This window comes from Lithobates pipiens, unplaced genomic scaffold (assembly GCF_037356315.1).
Source record: "Lithobates pipiens isolate NorthernLeopardFrog02 unplaced genomic scaffold, aLitPip1_a1.2 Scaffold_8, whole genome shotgun sequence".
In the NCBI taxonomy this organism is placed as follows: Eukaryota; Metazoa; Chordata; class Amphibia; order Anura; family Ranidae; genus Lithobates; species Lithobates pipiens.
The window spans coordinates 558,098,097-558,115,884 of record NW_027507903.1 but is presented as its reverse complement, the minus strand read 5'-3'; positions in this window follow the sequence as shown (position 1 = coordinate 558,115,884).

The following is a 17,788-nucleotide window of genomic DNA, read 5'->3' as shown; positions in this document are numbered from 1 at the left end:
ATGTATCCAACCAAAACTGTTGTATCGGTACACCCCATAAAGGCCCCATGCCATGTATTACGCAAGCTCAGGGACAACCAGTTGCTTCCTTCCAGATACAACCAACTACCACCATTGTTACCCTTTAAGGGGAAGGACGCCCATAGCTCCATATGGGCCCAACCCCACTAAAACCTCCATTATTTCCAGCACTGCCTTCAAAGACCCCATAGACCTGCCGCTGCTACGACAGTATATACAAACCCACGAAATACACCAAGAAACCAAAACAAAAACCCAACACCTGTATCAATCCCCCAGGACCCCTGTCTCAATCAACACCACGTCCATAAAATGAGGGAGGGAGGGAGGGAAAAAAACCTCCGGCTGGTGTGTCCTTGCTCCCGCGAGTGCCCGCTGCCTAACGCCACCGCCCCCTGGCTTCCTTTCCAATAAACTCCGCCCACCTAGCCGGCCTACCAATCCCCGCTCACCATCCTAACCTGAAGTCCCTCCCCATACCTGACTCCGCCTCCATGCCAAGCCCCAGTCATGCTGGCCCTCCTCCGATCGTCCCTCTCGCTCCGGGCCATTACTTTTCTGTGCAAACGACCACAGCCATGTATGGAATTGGTAACTCAACATATGCTAATTTTTATTCTGCTGTAATTTCATTAGCACATGCCTACCTCTGCTCTGCATTGTGCCCTGTCAAGGGAGGGTGCTCCCAAAGGACATGGTTTCTTTGCAGCTCTTGACATTTGGTTACATAACCTCTCAGAGGAAGTTGGTGCTGGAAGACTTTCCATTTCCAGACTCTGAACGCAGGTCTCATAACATCCAACATGTGTCACTGATTGTATGTCCCACACTTTGATTGATGTCTGAACAATAAAGTATCTGCACTCAGAGCCACCAGCCCAACATATCTTATTAGTACTGACATTTGGAACCAATACCCCCTGCCATTTCCTGCAGTCAACATTCCTAAATAGATTTGCAGGCAGTTTCTCTGTCTGAGTCAGGACCAAGAATTATGCTTTTCTAATAGGTTCCCTTTACTGTAAGGTGACCAGATTTTTAAAATGAAATCCGGGGACATATTTTTTTATTTCTTTTACTAGTAATGGCTGCAATCAGCGCTCTCTGCTCATCGCCGCTGCCGCCTGCCTCACAGCCTGTCAAGTCTTACTCTCCGGGCCCCCGGCTGCTACTGGGTGGGGAACAGAGGAAAATCACTCCACCAGGGAAGGCAAGGAGATAAGCAGGTAGGTGGCTGAGCCAAGGCAGAAGAACATGTGAGCAGAGTTGGATGTGCATGCACCCGAAACTGAAGAAATATTCCCTCAGCTCAGACCAGAACATGATCATCAGAAAGGGGCACAGATAATGGAAAAAAATACACTCCACTGACTGTCTTTGAAATTGCCTCAGCCCCTGTTCGAATCCAATCCGGGGACAAAACCAGGGACAGACTTGGTCCAGGGACAGTGTCCTCAATCTGGGGACTGTCCCCGGAAACCGGGGATGTCTGGTCACCCTACTTTACTGTACATGTTCCACATACATGTTGACAATAAGGAAGCAGAGTTTACAGAGCTGGAGAGTCAGGTGGCAGATGTAATAGTAAGCACTGTTCCATTACTTCCCCTTTCCCTTTCCTGCCCACCACAGATTTAAGGCTGGACAGTGGCGTAGCGTAGGTTGTGACTGTGAGGCAGGTAATTTGCACCCCCTAACTTGTGGACTTACCTATTCTCAGCTCGCTCCAGTCTGGTCACATGATCCCCTGTGTTAGTCAGTGGTGGCTGCAGGGGAGAGGAGAGAGTGCTTGACAATGGCAAGTAAAGCCTGGAGTGGTGACATCCATGGGTTCCTATGTACCATCTGTTGTTGGAACTCCCTCCTCTCCTCTGCATACACCACACATAGGATAACATGACCGGACTGGAACAGCCTGAAAATAGGTTTATACATCTTTTCTACACAGGTTAGCCATCATAGGTGTTAGGAGTGGGGATGGGAGAATTTTTAAGGCTAGTTAGGTTTTAACTGGAAATATTGGTGGGTATTGGCAGAGTTAATTAAATCCTTTGTGCTGCATTAGTGGCCACTGCCAGTGTTTTTTAACACCTTCATAAAGGGGTTAAATAACGCTGGCACTAGTGTCACTAATGCAGCACAAAGGGGTTAAATAACTGTCACTGGTCACTAATGCATCATTGACCACTAGCAGAACATTAACCCCTTCTTGCTATACTTTATTTACAACATTGTTAATTAATTAACCCCTTTAACCCCTCCAGAAGTTAACCAGTCCAGTTTACAGGAAAGAGAGACGGGGTGAGAGAGAGAAAGAGGGAGAGGGTAAAAGAGAGAAGGGGTGAGAGAGAGAAAGAGGGAGGGGATTAAAGGGGGGATAAGAGAGAGGGTGTAAGAGAGAGAGAAGCACAGGAGAGAGGGTGGCTGAGAGAGAGGGGTGAGAGAGGGGTTAAAGAGAGAGGGAGAGGGTGAGAGAGAGGGTAGGGGTTGAGAGAGAGGGGGTAAGAAAGAGGGGTGAGAGAGAGGGGTGAGAGAGAGAGAAAAAGGGGGGCTGAAAGTGAGAGGGAGGGGGCTGAGAGAGAGAGAGGTTGAAAGAAAGAGATGGGGCTGAGAGAGAGAAGAGGACTGAGAGAGAGAGGGGGTTCTGAGAGAGAGGGGTGAGAGAAAAAGAGACAGAGGGGGGTTGAGAGACAGGGGGTGAGAGGTGGGGGGTGATAAAGAGTTGGCTGAGAGAGAGGATAGGTCGAGAGAGAAAGGTGAGAAAGACAGAGGGACCGGTGAGAGGGGGAAGGTGAGAGAGAGGGAAAGGTGAGAGGGGGGGTTGAGGTGAGGGAGAGGGGGGGGCTTAGAGAGAAAGAAGGGGGACTGATAGAGGGGGGGCTGGGAGAGAGGGGGGCTGAGAGAGGGGCGAGAGAAAGAGGGGGTCTGAGAAAGAGAGGGGAAGAGAGAGAGAGAGGGGGGCTGAGAAAGAGAAGAGTGAGGAGGGAAATGAGAGAGAAACTCCTAGCCCTTTCCCTATCTGCAGACCTTCCTCTACCCTCCTGTCCCAGTCCCTGTTTGCAGGTAGGTCTGTGTACGATGTCTGGTGCCTTCAATGCCAGTTTCCTTCTTAACCTGGGGGTGCTCTGCTCCTTCCAGCGGCTCCCTGGCCCATCCACTGGACGTCACTGTTGATGTTGGAGCGGAGAGAAGGTTGGAGGAGTCCAGGCTTTGGGAGGCGCTGGGAATGCCTCGCCTGTTGCTGCTCACCTCTTTGGGGTCAAGGAGACTGTGAAGCTCTTCTCCCTCCCGGGCTCTCAGGTCTAGCTGCCCTCGGCGTTTAGCTTCCCTGCAGCCTCCAGCTGTGGGGCTCACCGTGTGGAGATAGATGCCTGCACCCCGAGGACGATGCCGCGCCATGCTCCCACCACCACCAAACCTGACATGACAAGGGGCTCAAGAGGCAACTGCTTTGGGCCCCACAATAATGACTGGCACCGAGGCAGCTGCCCCTTTTGCCTCACGCAAAAGGCAGCTCGGGGATCCAGCACACTCGGATGGCGCCCCTCTAAATTTTGATCCCTGCTGCCGCCCCCCACGTTACACCACTGCTTCTGGATATGGTGTAACACAAGACAACGCCCTATTGCCCTATAGTACCACAATGTGGTGATCAGTACCCCACTGCCCCAATTTACTGCTGAAGTCTTAAAAATACCCGCTACATCTGGATATTGGGGACCTGTGACACTTACTTGCTCTTCCTACTATCAACACTTATTAGCATAGCAACCTTCTTCCAGGCTCTTGTGCTGTCCAGTGACAAGGAATGGGTCTGCATAGCTAGTAAAATGATTTTGTCATACTTGTGAAGAAAATCCTGCTTACATAACATACAGCTTACATAAAAGGCTAATGTGTTACCTTACCTAGTATAGACAAAGTGCAGGTTGTCCTTCATGCATAGCTGTACCTTTTGTGGCATGTTTAATATCATTTGAATTCATGTCAAAGGAGATAGGCAGGATATAAATATGTTAACCTTGAAGTTGATGCATTGAAAGTAGAAAAATGGGCATCGCAATTTGTTGTGTATGGGGTTGCATAGTCACATGTCGGTCATGGTGCCCATGCTGACCTGTGTCCACAGCCAAATACACCTACAATGGACATGTAAGCATGAGAACTGGACCACTGAGTTATGGAAAAAGGTGGCCTGGTCTGATGAATTACATTTTCTTTTACATCATGTGGATGGCTGGGTGAGTGTGCATTGCTTACCTGGGGAAGAGATGGCACCAGGATACAGTATGGTAAGAAAGAAGGTAAGTTGAGGCAGTGTAAGGCCGCGTACACACGCGGGGACTGTTCGCCCAACTTTGTCCGTCAAACAGTTTCAGCAAACAGTCCGCTCAAAATTAGCATGGACGGACATGGCCACACACGACGAACGAACAGTTTGCTGAAACCGTGCGCGATGACGTGAACGGCACGTACGACGGGACGAAAAATACGACGTCCTATACACTGCATTATAACTTTCGGCGTGTAAATCCTTTCTGAGCATGCGCGGAACTTAGTTTGACGAACAAGCCTACACACGAGGGGACTGTTCGCTGAAACAAAGTTTCAGTGGACAGTTTTTCGGAATTTACGAAAAACCTTGTTCAGCGGACTGTTCGCTGAAACTGTCCGCTGAAAGCCCACACACGAGCGGACTGTCCGCCGAAACACTGTTCAGCGGACAAAGTTGGGCGAACAGTCCCCGCGTGTGTACGCGGCCTAATGCTTTGGGCAGTGTTCTGCTAGGAAACCATGGGTCATTCCCAAGATGTTACTTGACATGTGCCACCTACCTAAACAAAAATGGTCCAAGAATGGTTTGAGGAACACAATGAGTTTGAGGTGTTGATTTCTGCAGATCTCAATTCAATTGGCGAGATGTGAGATGTGCTGGTAAGACAAGTCCAATCCGTGGAGACCCCACCTCGCAGCTTACAGGACATATAAGACCTGCTACTAACGGCTTGGTGCCAGATACCACAGCATATCTTCAGAGGTCTAGTGGTGTCTTTGCCACGACAGGTCAGGGCTGCTTTGGCGGGATGTGCTGAAAAAACAAGTCTGATCCATGGAGGCCCCAGCTCACAACTTACAGGACATATAGGATCTGCTACTGATGGCTGAGTGCCAGATACCACAGCATACCTTCAGAAATCTAGTGGCATCCATGCCTTGACAGTAGGGTTGCCACCTGTCCAGGAATCACCCTGACAGTCCGGGTTTTGAATCATGTGTCTGGGTTCCAGTCCACCTGAAACCCGGACACATTATTCAGACAGGAATATGGCTCGGAACAAGGCTTAACAGGAGGGTAAGGGGGCACTATGTAGGCCGCATTACTATTCTCTTTGGAGTGCCCAAAGGTGTCCCAGGTCTGTTACGATTCTATAGTGTATACTAAAACAAAAAAAATACTGTGCACCTCTAAAGTCTTTGGGTTTGGCTTGAAGAAAAAGTGGCAATCCTACTTAACAGATTAGGGTTGTTTTGGCTGTAAAAGGGGGACCAACTCGATATTAGGTGGATGGGTGTAAAGATATCACTGATCAGTGTATATCTCAGGTGATGTGCTGCTTCTCTTTATTTAGTTCTGAGGCACTGCAGTACCTGTGGAAGATATGTTGTGCATAAGTGCTTGTTCCCGATTACAGCACTTTATTGATTGGGATATGGGAGGGGTTAACTGGTGAACTTAACTCCATTGTTTTTGTATTGACAAGAAAGCTGCTGGTTGACAGGAAAGCCATTATAGCCTCTGGGAGCCATAGGCAATTGTGTAGTCATGTAGAAAGTTTGAGATTTTATTAAAATCCTCTGTTTGCTTGTCACCCGTCTGTGTAGTGACATGAAGGGATTCCCCATTCATGGAGCTGCTAGGTTTTCCTGGAACTCAGAGCAACAATGTCAGATTTCATCTTTTGATCCATCTGCTGGTAAATGATGTAACTGTATTGTCACCATACTTTGGTCCTTTTTAAGTAGAAATAAATCATATGAAACAGCAGGTGACTATCAGGGCTGCTGTTAGAAATCACGGGGACCGTACAGCCCCCCCAATATATCAAAATAATATTTTTACTAAACATACACTAAAATCATTATTCGCAGATGCAAACATAACAGAGAACCTGTGTGAATTACCCCTTTTTTAATTGTTTTCGTTTACATTTTTAAAACGAATGGGCGTCGGATGCATAGATTTCAATGGGGTTTATTGTTTTTTTAAGCACATGATTAGAGACCTGAGGCTCTATTTGGCTTCAAAAAAGGGTGGGCTCGGGACGCGGAGCCTACCCACTTGTGTGACAATAGCGAATTCGTATTTGCTATTGTCTTCCTGGATGTCCTCCAAGCCAATCAGGAAGCGGGTCCTGAGACCCAATCGTGTCTCAGGATACACTTCCTGTTTGGCCGGGAGGAGAATGTCTCACTGTGTGCTGCATCAGCATGGACTCCAGGCAGACGATGTCTTTGAAGTCCGGCCGGGAGAAGTGGTCAGAGTGGCTCCGGCTCTTCCTTCCCTCTGCCTCCTAAGGTAAGCAGGGGGAAGGAAGTAGGCAGAACAGGGAGGGGAATTGGTGCAGGGGAAGCAATTACAGGAACAATGCCCTATGTCTGTGTCACTCCCTGCAGCAGCTGAAATCTGGAGGGAGGGACAGGAACCGTCTTTCATCTGCTGCAGAGAGCCGAACAGGGCATTTTTCTGTAATTCCATAAACAGAAAAACAAATCAGCGCATTAAATATATTATATATATATTAAAACATAAAAACAGATAAATGCAGCGCTAAAAAAATAATAATACACATAAAAATAAATGTAAACAGTCTCTGGTTCAAACAAAGAGAAAGTGATCCCAGGTGTCTTGAGTGAAAACGAATCGCATGCATGTGACTTCGTGGGTTGAGCACACCTCCACCACTGGTCTGATTAGCCGCTCACCTCACTTGGTGGACCCTTTAATTACAGAGGGTCTACAGCGCCTTCCCCCTTCATCAACGGGGTCACCACTGGGATCAATTGCAGCGCCCCAATATGCACCAGAAAGATATACCAGCTCCAATTCAATGTCATATGTAATAAAAAAGCAATATATAGTGCTCTCCGTCTCAATGTATTTATTTATAAAAGTAATAAAATACAACTCACATGTATGGCACTATAATCCTAGTGCCTGGTTAAACAGCATAAAAAAACCAAGATAGCGGTGGCTGCGGGTAACGTCACCTCCGTTCCTCCGAAACGTGAACTATTTTCTTTATTAATATATTTATGAATATTTATGTGGAAGTCATTTTCTGGTTACCCATTATTTACACCATTTTATATTGACTTTTATTTGAGTACATACAACAACTTTTGAACAAGACCTTTTGTTTGTACCTTATAGGGATGAAGAAAGAAATATGTAAATCTCACTGTGTATGAAATTGAGCTAGAAATACACATACATGCTTGGTGAAGAAGGAAACCCCCTTTATGTATAGGAACAATTCAAACTCATTTGAAAGGGTTACAAAAAAGGTCTTGAGGAAGGTGGATGTTTTATATCTCGAAACATGTAGACGTCAGTTTCTGCTAGGCAACATATCACTCTACTACATTCATGTGCAATAAGTTTGACTGTTGCCGAAGCAACTTCAATATAGATATTCACTGTACGGAATTTCTACATATGGAGCAACAGAGCTCAGGTATACACACTTGCAACTGCTTTGATATAAAGAACAGCCATTGGACTACAAGGTGAGATATATGGGTCCTTTGTTTTAAATGTTAGGTGAGCACTGAACTACTAGAATTATCCTTTCATTGTTTGAAGCAAGTGGGAATACTACTTTTAATTCTTAATTTTCTACTTAGTTCTAGTTTGCAGAGATCCAGAGTGCCATATCTGTTGTCTATACTCAAATTTTTAAAATTGTTCAGCATAGTTCAGGTCAGGGCTCTGTGTAGTCCCCTCAAGTTCCTCCACGCCAAACTCATCAAACCATGTAGTTATGGCACTGGCCTTGTACACACACAACTACAGTCATGCCTCAACAGAAAAAGGTCCTTCTCCAAACTGTTGCTACAACAGTTGAAAAGGCACATTTGTCTAAAATGTCCTTGTACTATATGCTGTAGAATTCTCAATTGGATTTAGGTCTGGGCTTTGATTGGGCCATTCTAACACATGAATATACTTTGATCTAAACCATTCCATTGTAGTTCCAGCTGTATGTTTAGGGTCGTTGTCTTGCTAGAAGGTAAACCACTGCCCCAGTCTCAAGTCTTTTGCAGACTCTGCTCTGGCCAGCTTCCCTGTCCCTGCTGAAGAAAAGCATCTCACAAAATGATGCTGCCATCACCATGTTTCACGGTGGGGATAATGTGTTCAGAGTAATGTGCAGTGTTAGTTTTCCGCTAAACACATAGAATTTTGTTTTTAAGCCAAAAAGTTCAAATTAGGTCTCATTGCATAAAATCCTAATAAAATACATTTATATCTTTGGTTGTAACAGGGATATAACATGACAATTTCAAGGGGTATGAACTTTTTCAGGACACTGTAAGTTGTATCTGTCTATCTGCAGTCTTCTCTTCTCTACATCCACAACATGTATAACATGTAACAAGAAAAGCAGGTCTGGTACTACCCATGAAATGTCGCTAAATAATGCAACAAAAGGAAAATATGCACAAACCTAGGAGCCAAGCTGTTAGCATGATGACAAATTAGTTGAAACCATACACATTTAATTGTATACAATGTTTGGGTTGTACTGGCATCTATAACTCAACGCGTTTCGCGAGTGCAGCAAATTTGAGGGCGGTGTAACGCCCCATAATGCACTGCGAGATCGCAGTGCAATGCTGGATGATGATTTGCCAAAGCATGCACCATAACCTGCATGCTTTGGCCAATTCCAGTGCCCTCAGCTAAGAGAGCCCTAATTGGCCAAAGGCAGGGTACCTTTGGCCAATTATGGCTCAGGGGGACTAAGTCCACGCCCCACACTTTATAAGGCTGCCTGCATGGCATGGGCGGAGAGAGAGTGTGATTTAGATTGAGCAGGCAGGTTATTCAGTTAGCTGCAGTTTATTTTATATATATATATATATATATATATATATATATATATATATATATATATATATATATACAGTCAGTCTCGTGTGTATATATATATATATATATATATACACACTGCTTCCAATGTAGCTATATCTGACTGGCAATACTTTGTTATATATCCTTTGTTGGCAATGACAGAGGTCAAACATTTTCTGTAAGTCTTCACAAGGTTATCACACACTGTTGCTGGTATGTTGGCCCATTCCTCCATGCAGATCTTCTCTAGAGCAGTGATGTTTTGGGGCTGTCGCTGGGCAACGCAGACTTTCAACTCCCTCCAAAGGTTTTCTATGGGGTTGAGCTCTGGAGACTGGCTAGGCCACTCCAGGACTTTGAAATGCTTCTTATGAAGCCACTCATTCATTGCCTGGGCGGTGTGTTTTGGATCATTGTCATGCTGAAAGACCCAACCACGTTTCATCTTCAATGCCCTTGCTGATGGGAGGAGGTTTGCACTCAAAATCCCGTGATACATGGCCCCATTCATTCTTTCATGTACATGGATCAGTCGTCCTGTTCCCTTTGCAGAGAAACATCCCCAAAGCATGATGTTGCCACCCCCATGCTTCACAGTAGATATGGTGTTCTTTGGTTGCAACTCAGCATTCTCTCTCCTCCAAACACGATGAGCTGTATTACTTTCTACCAAACAGTTCTACTTTGGTTTCATCTGACCATATGACATTCTCCCAACCCTCTTCTGGATCATCCAAATGCTCTCTAGCAAACCTCAGACAGCCCGGACATGTACTGGCTTAAGCAGGGGGACACGTCTGGCACTGCAGGATCTGAGTCCCTGGCAGCGTAGTGTGTTACTGATGGTAGCCTTTGTTACGTTGGTTCCAGCTCTCTGCAGGTCATTCACTAGGTCCCGTGTGGTTCTGCGTTTTTTTCTCACCGTTCTTGTGATCATTTTGACCGCACGGGGTGAGATCTTGTGTGGAGCCTCAGATTGAGGGAGATTATCAGTGGTCTTGTATGTCTTCCATTTTCTAATTATTGCTCCCACAGTTGATTTCTTCACACCAAGCTGCTTGCCTATTGCAGATTCAGTCTTCCCAGGCTGGTGCAGGTCTACAATTTTGTTTCTGGTGTCCTTCGACAGCTCTTTGGTCTTCACCATAGTGGAGTTTGGAGTGTGACTGTTTGAGGTTGTGGACAGGTGTCTCTTAAAGAAGAAGATACAGGTCTGTGAGAGCCAGAAATCTTGCTTGTTGGTAGGTGACCAAATACTTATTTTCCACCACAATATGCAAATAAATTCTTTCAAAAATCAGACAATGTGATTGTCTGGATTTGTTTCCACATTTTGTCTCTCATAGTTGAGGTATACCTATGATGACAATCACAGGCCTCTCTCATCTTTTTAAGTGGGAGAACTTGCACAATTGGTGGCTGACTAAATACTTTTTTGCCCCACTGTATATATATATATATATACACTGCATCCGGTGTAGCCAAGCATATATCTGACTGTAGGCCACCATTCCTGGTGTACTTTTTCTGATATACTTCAGGTAGATGACAGCTCTTATATAACAGAGGGCGGGGCCTCCCGTTACTTAAACAGGTGCCCCCACCCCCCTCTGACACCAGGGGAAAGCCATAGGGAAGTCCCCGTGCGTCAGAGGGGATGGGGGTCACCAGGTGGCCCCGCCCTCCGTTATATAAGAGCTGTCACCTGATCATAAGCGTCACACAGCCGGAGACTCCCATTGATGTGGATCATCCAGAGGACAAAGCGGGGAAGAAGAAGCCGGAGGAAGATGGCGAATGAGAAGAACGGAGGAAGCAGAGGAAGAAGCAGGGGAAGAGCAAGATGGAGAAAGAAGAAGAAAACCGAAGGAAGAACTGAAGAAGACAGAAGAAGAAGTGGGGAAAGAAGAAGACATTAATAAAGGAATTGTCAAAACCCGGTTATTGTATTTTTTAACATTTTTGACACTTTTTTGTGAAATTGTGTGGGTACATTTGTACCCCATTACCAGTTCACACGTGGGGGGCAGGATCTGGGGGTCCCCTTGTTAAAGGGGGCTTCCAGATTCCGATAAGCCCCCCACCTGCAGCCCCTTACAACCAATGGGCAAGGGTTGTGGGGATGAGGCTCTTCTCCCCATCAAAATGGGGACAAGGTGCTTTGGGGGGCTACCCCAAAGCACCCTCCCCATGTTGAGGGCATGTGGCCTGGTACGGTTCAGGAGGGGGGCGCTCTCTCGCCCCCCTCTTTTCCTGCGGCCTGCCAGGTTGCGTGCTCGCATAAGGGTCTGGTATGGATTTGTTTTAAAATGTTGGCGCGAGATTCCCCTTAACCACTTGAGGACCGCCGTATTGCCATTGTACGTCAGCACAATGGCACAGGCAGGCACAATCACGTACATCTACGTGATTGCCTTCCAGCGGGTGGGGGGTCCGATCGGACCCCCTCCCGCTGTTTACGGCGGTCCGATTCGGTCCAGGAGCGCTCCGTGATGAGGGGATGGCCGTTGGTTTTCGGCCACCCCCTCTGGATCGCTCCTGGCCAATGAGAAGCTTCCTCCCCTGTGTATTGTTTACACAGGAAGGAGGAAGTGATGTCATTCTCCTCGGGGCGGTCTTTTTGACCGGACTACGAGGAGAAGAGTAAAAGTAAGTGTGCACCAACACTACACTGACATGTAGGTACACACAGGCACACAAACCCCCCCCGATCCCCCCCCCGATCGCCCCCCGATCCCCCCCCCGCCCCCCCTCCCCCCCCAGTCACAGTGTCACTGATTGCATTGATCATTTCTTTACTGATCAATGCATTCAGTGTCAGTTGTGACAGTAAAAACTGTCAGGACAGTTAGTGTTAGGTCCAGGGTAGCCCCCTATCACCCCCCAATAAAGATTTAACCCCCTGATTGCCCCTAGAGTTAACCCTTTCACCCCCTTTTGCCAGTGTCACTAAGCGATCATTTTTCTGATCGCTGCATGTGTCGCTAGTGTCGCTAGGTAGCTAGTTATTTTTTTAGGTTCACCGCCAGGTTTATATATTGCTAGGTACCCCGATATACTACCCAATAATGTTTTTAACCCCCTGATTGCCGCTAGTTAACCCTTTCACCCCCTTTTGCCAGTGTCACTAAGCGATCGTTTTTCTGATCGCTGCATTAGTGTCGCTACAGTCGCTAGGTAGCTAGTTATTTTTTTAGGTTCACCGCCAGGTTTTTATAGCGCTAGGTACCCCGATATACTACCCAATAATGTTTTTAACCCCCTGATTGCCGCTAGTTAACCCTTTCACCCCCTTTTGCCAGTGTCACTAAGCGATCATTTTTCTGATCGCTGCATGTGTCGCTAGGTAGCTAGTTATTTTTTTAGGTTCACCGCCAGGTTTTTATATCGCTAGGTACCCCGATATACTACCCAATAATGGTTTTAACCCCCTGATTGCCGCTAGTTAACCCTTTCACCCCCTTTTGCCAGTGTCACTAAGCGATCGTTTTTCTGATCGCTGCATTAGTGTCGCTACAGTCGCTAGGTAGCTAGTTATTTTTTTAGGTTCACCGCCAGGTTTTTATAGCGCTAGGTACCCCGATATACTACCCAATAATGGTTTTAACCCCCTGATTTCCGCTAGTTAACCCTTTCACCCCCTTTTGCCAGTGTCACTAAGCGATAATTTTTCTGAACGCTGCATCAGTGTCGCTAGTGTCGCTAGGTAGCTAGTTATTTTTTTAGGTTCACCGCCAGGTTTTTATAGCGCTAGGTACCCCGATATACTACCCAATAATGGTTTTAACCCCCTGATTGCTGCTAGTTAACCCTTTCACCCCCTTTCACCAGCGATCACAGTATAAGTGTCACTGGTGACGCTGGTTAGCCAGTTAGTTATTTAGGTTCCCCGTCAGGTTTTTATATAGCGCCAGGGACCCCCATATACTACCTAATAAAAATTTGAACCCCCTGATTGCCCCTAGTTAACCCTTTCACCACTGATCACCGTATAAGTGTTACGGGTGACTCTGGTTAGTTTGTTTTTTATAGCATTTTATATTCAAATCCGGAAGGCAGTGCTTGGTTTTCGGGGTCCCGTACGTGGCTAGGCTCCCAAAAAGTCCCCCACATGTGGTATCCCCGTACTCGGGAGAAGCAGCAGAATTTATTTTGAGGTGTAATTTGACTTCTGCCCATAGCATGTGTGAGCAATATATCATTTAGTGACAACTTTGTGCAAAAAAAAAAAAAGTTTGTAATATTCCCGCAACTTTTGGCAAAATATAAAATATTCCATGGACTCAACATGCCTCTCAGTAAATAGCTTGGGGTGTCTACTTTCCAAAATGGGGTCATTTGGGGGGGTTTTGTGCTATTTTGGCATTTTATGGCCTTCGAAACTGTGATAGGTAGTGAGGAGTTAAATCAAAAATTTGCACCCTTAGAAATCCTGAAGGTGGTGATTGGTTTTCGGGGTGCCGTGCGCGACTAGACTCCCAAAAAGTCCCACACATGTGGTATCCCCGTACTCGGGAGAAGCAGCAGAATGTATTTTGGGGTGTCATTTCACATATGCCCATAGCATGTGTGAGCAATATATCATTTAGTGACAACTTGGTGCAAAAAAAAAAAGTTTGTAATATTCCCGCAACTTGTGGCAAAATATAAAATATTCCATGGACTCAACATGCCTCTCAGTAAATAGCTTGGGGTGTCTACTTTCTAAAATGGGGTCATTTTGGGGGTTTTGTGCTATTTTGGCATTTTATGGCCTTCGAAACTGTGATAGGTAGTGAGGAGTTAAATCAAAAATTTGCACCCTTAGAAATCCTGAAGGTGGTGATTGGTTTTCGGGGTGCCGTGCGCGACTAGACTCCCAAAAAGTCCCACACACGTGGTATCGCCATACTCGGGAGAAGTAGCGGAATATATTTTGGGGTGCAATTCCACATATAACCATGGCATGTGTGAGCAATATATCATTTAGTGACAACTTTTTTTTTTTTTTGTCATTATTCAATCCCTTAGGACAAAAAAAATAAATATTCAATGGGCTCAACATACCCATCAGCAATTTCCTTGGGGTGTCTACTTTCCAAAATGGGGTCATTTGGGGGGGATTTGTACTGCCCTGCCATTTTAGCACCTCAAGAAATGAGATCGGCAGTCATAAATTAAAAGCTGTGTAAATTCCAGAAAATGTACTCTAGTTTGTAGACGCTATAACTTTTGCGCAAACCAAAAAATATACGCTTATTGACATTTTTTTTACTAAAGACATGTGGCTGAATAAATTTTGCCCTCAATGTATGACTAAAATTTTGTTTATTCGATTTTTCTTATAACAAAAAGAAGAAAATATCTTTTTTTTTCAAAATTTTCGCTCTTTTTCCATTTATATCGCAAAAAAAAAAAATCGCAGAGGCAATCAAATACCATCAAAAGAAAGCTCTATTTGTGGGAAGAAAAGGACGCAAATTTCGTTTGGGTGCAATATTGCATGACCGCGCAATTACCAGTTAAAGCAGCGCAGTGCGAAATTGCAAAAAGACCTCTGGTCCTTAAGGTGTTTATTGGTCCGGAGCTGAAGTGGTTAAGATCCATACCAGGCCCTTCAGGCCTGGTATGGAATTTGGGAGGACCCCCATGCATTTTTTTTTTTAATTTTGGTTCGGGGTTCCCCTATGGGGGAATCCCATGCCATTTTTTTCAATTATTTCTATGTGTATTGTCAGGACCGACAATTCATTATAGCCGCGAGTAGTTTTAAACAACTTTTTTTCCTTTAGAAATGTAATTTTGCTTTCAGACTGTTCTAAACACGGGAAACATGCGCCACTTTACAGGCATACTATAGACACCCCCAGGTACAAAATATAAAGGAATATTACACTTTTATTGTTTCACTTTAAGCATTATTAAAATCACTGCTCCTGAAAAGGCAGCCGTTTTTTAATTATTTTTGTGCATTGATATATGTACCCAGGGGCAGGACCCAGGTCCCCAAACACTTTTTTATGACAATAACTTGCATATTAACCTTTAAAATTAGCACTTTTGATTTCTCCTATAGGCTGTTCTGCGGCTTTCGAATTTGCAGCGAACACCCCAAATTGTTTTCTATTTGGCGAACAGGCGCACAGCCAATGTTCGAGTCGAGCTCATGTTTGACCCGAACATAATGGCAAGGCCATTCCTGGTGCACTTTTTCTAATATACTTCAGGCAGGTAGGTTATTAGACATGTGCTATTAGTTTCGTATTGAATCGAAAATTCGTATGAAGGATCCGAAATACGAATTTCTATGCTTCCGAATTTTGTACGAAATTTAGTTTACGAATTTCGGATCCAAATTCAGTTACAACAGAAACGTGACTAGTATTTTGTTGACTAATCCGAGGTTTTTTTTTGCTGCTGAGTGAGGGTTGGGAAAATTACCTTTTTCAGAAACCTGCACTGAGAAGAATGAAGGTATAGAAATAGGTGTCCCAAGTACTTGCGGCCAATCTGCTAGCGGTAAACCAACATCCGATTTTATCAGGCAAATTTCTTTACCACAATTGCTAAACCGTCAAAACAAATTTGGTCCCAGCCATTCACATGCTCAGCGTCTGCATTCTTAGCATGGCCAAATTGCTAGAACTGCAACTGCTGCCTTTTCAGCTGGTAGACTCTGCCCCCTTTCGTGAATTTGTGAAATGTGTGGTACCACAGTGGCAGGTTCTCAAACGCCATTTCTTTTCATGGAAGGCCATTCCGGCTCTCTACCAGCATGTGGAAGGCAATGTCTTGGCCTCGTTGGACAGGGTGGTCAGCAGTAAGGTGCATATTACCACTGGCACATGGTCCAGCAGGCATGGACAGGGACATTACCTTTCTTTAACGATGCACTGGGTAACTTGTAGCTGGCAAGGATGGTTGTATGCGACAATGGCACCAACCTCCTCTCCGCCCTTTGTCAGGGACATTTAACCCATGTTCCCTGTTTGGCTCATGTCCTGAATTTGGTGGTGCAGCAGTTCTTGAGCAGGTACCCGGGCTTACAGGATCTCCTGAGGCAGGCCAGGAAAGTATGTGGTCATTTCTGCTGGTCATATAATGCCAGTGCTCGGCTGGATGACCTTCAAAGGGAATGCAACCTGCCCAAGAACCGCCTCATTTGTAACATGCCCACCAGGTTGAACTCAACGTTGGCAATGCTGCAGCACGTGCACACGCAGCAGAGGGCCATCAATGATTATCTGTGTCAGTATGGCACCAGGACAGGGTCAGGGGAGCTTGGCTTTTTTTCACCACACCAGTGGCTATTGATCAAGGATGCATGCACTGTCCTGTCACCATTTGAGGAGGCCACGTGGATGGTGAGCAATGCATGCATCAGTGATACTGTCTCTCTTGTCTTGGAGCACACGCTTTGTGGAATAATGGACAGGGCACTTGAGACAGAACAGCGGAAGGGAGAGGAGGACTTCCTTACCTCTCAAGGCCCCCATTATCCAGATAGTATTCCTGTGGGCCCATCGATCCCACAGGAGGAAGAAGAGAAGGAGGAGGATTGTGTCAGCATGGAGGGGGAGGATAACACTCAGCATCAGCAGCAGTCTTCAAGGGATCATTTTCAGTCCCCAGAAACCCATGGAGGTGTACGTGGCTGGGAGAAGGTAGTTGCAGATCATGTAATCGTTAGTGACCCAGAGGACTCAGAATTGAATGCCTCTGCAAACTTAAGCTGCATGGCCTCCCTGATCCTGCAAAGCCTACGAAAGGACCCTAGGATTTGTGGTATCAAGGAGAGGGATCATTACTGGCTGGCAACCCTTCTTGATCCACGTTACAAGGGTAAGGTTGCAGAACTTATCCAGCCTTTGCAGAGGGAGCAGTGGATGAAACCTCTTCAGGAGGCCTTGCAGAAAGGTTTGTGCAATGCCTTTCCAGAGCCTGGGAGGTTACAATTTCCTGGTGCTGGACAACATGTTGTTGAGGCTTTGTTCAGTCACAGAAAGAGCGGTGGAGAAGGTGGCCAGCTGACCGATGCCTTCAGACAATTCTTCAGTCCTCAGCGCAAAGGTCTGATTGGTTCCAGCAACCATTTCCAGCATCTGAAGTACATGGTGCAGGAATATCTAGTGGCAAGATCAGACTTGGAGACCTTTCTAACAGAACATCCACTGGGTTACTGGGTCTTGAGGATGGACCACTGGGCAGAGCTTGCTCAATATGCAATTGAGCTACTGGCCTGTCCTGCATCCAGCGTTCTTTCTGAATGCACAATCAGTGCTGCTGGAGGCTTTGTAACTGATCACAGAGTGTGCCTGTCCACAGTTGATCTGTTGATTGGCTCACATTCATAAAAATGTATCAGTCTTGGATCACCAGCTACCAAGCACCTGATGCTGATGTAACCAATTGATTTTTATTTGGATGCAGGATCCCTTGAAGACTGCCTATGCTGAGTGACTATCCTATTATGCTGAGTGACTATCCTATTCCTCCTCGATCTTCATGATGATAGCTTCTAAGAATATTTTTGATTCAGGTCACCACCACCACTGCCTAAGGCCCAATTTTCCTGCCCCTGTTTAACAGGGGCATGTAATTATAATTTTTGATCAAATATTTCACAGCAGGGCTCATTCCTGCTCTCAACAA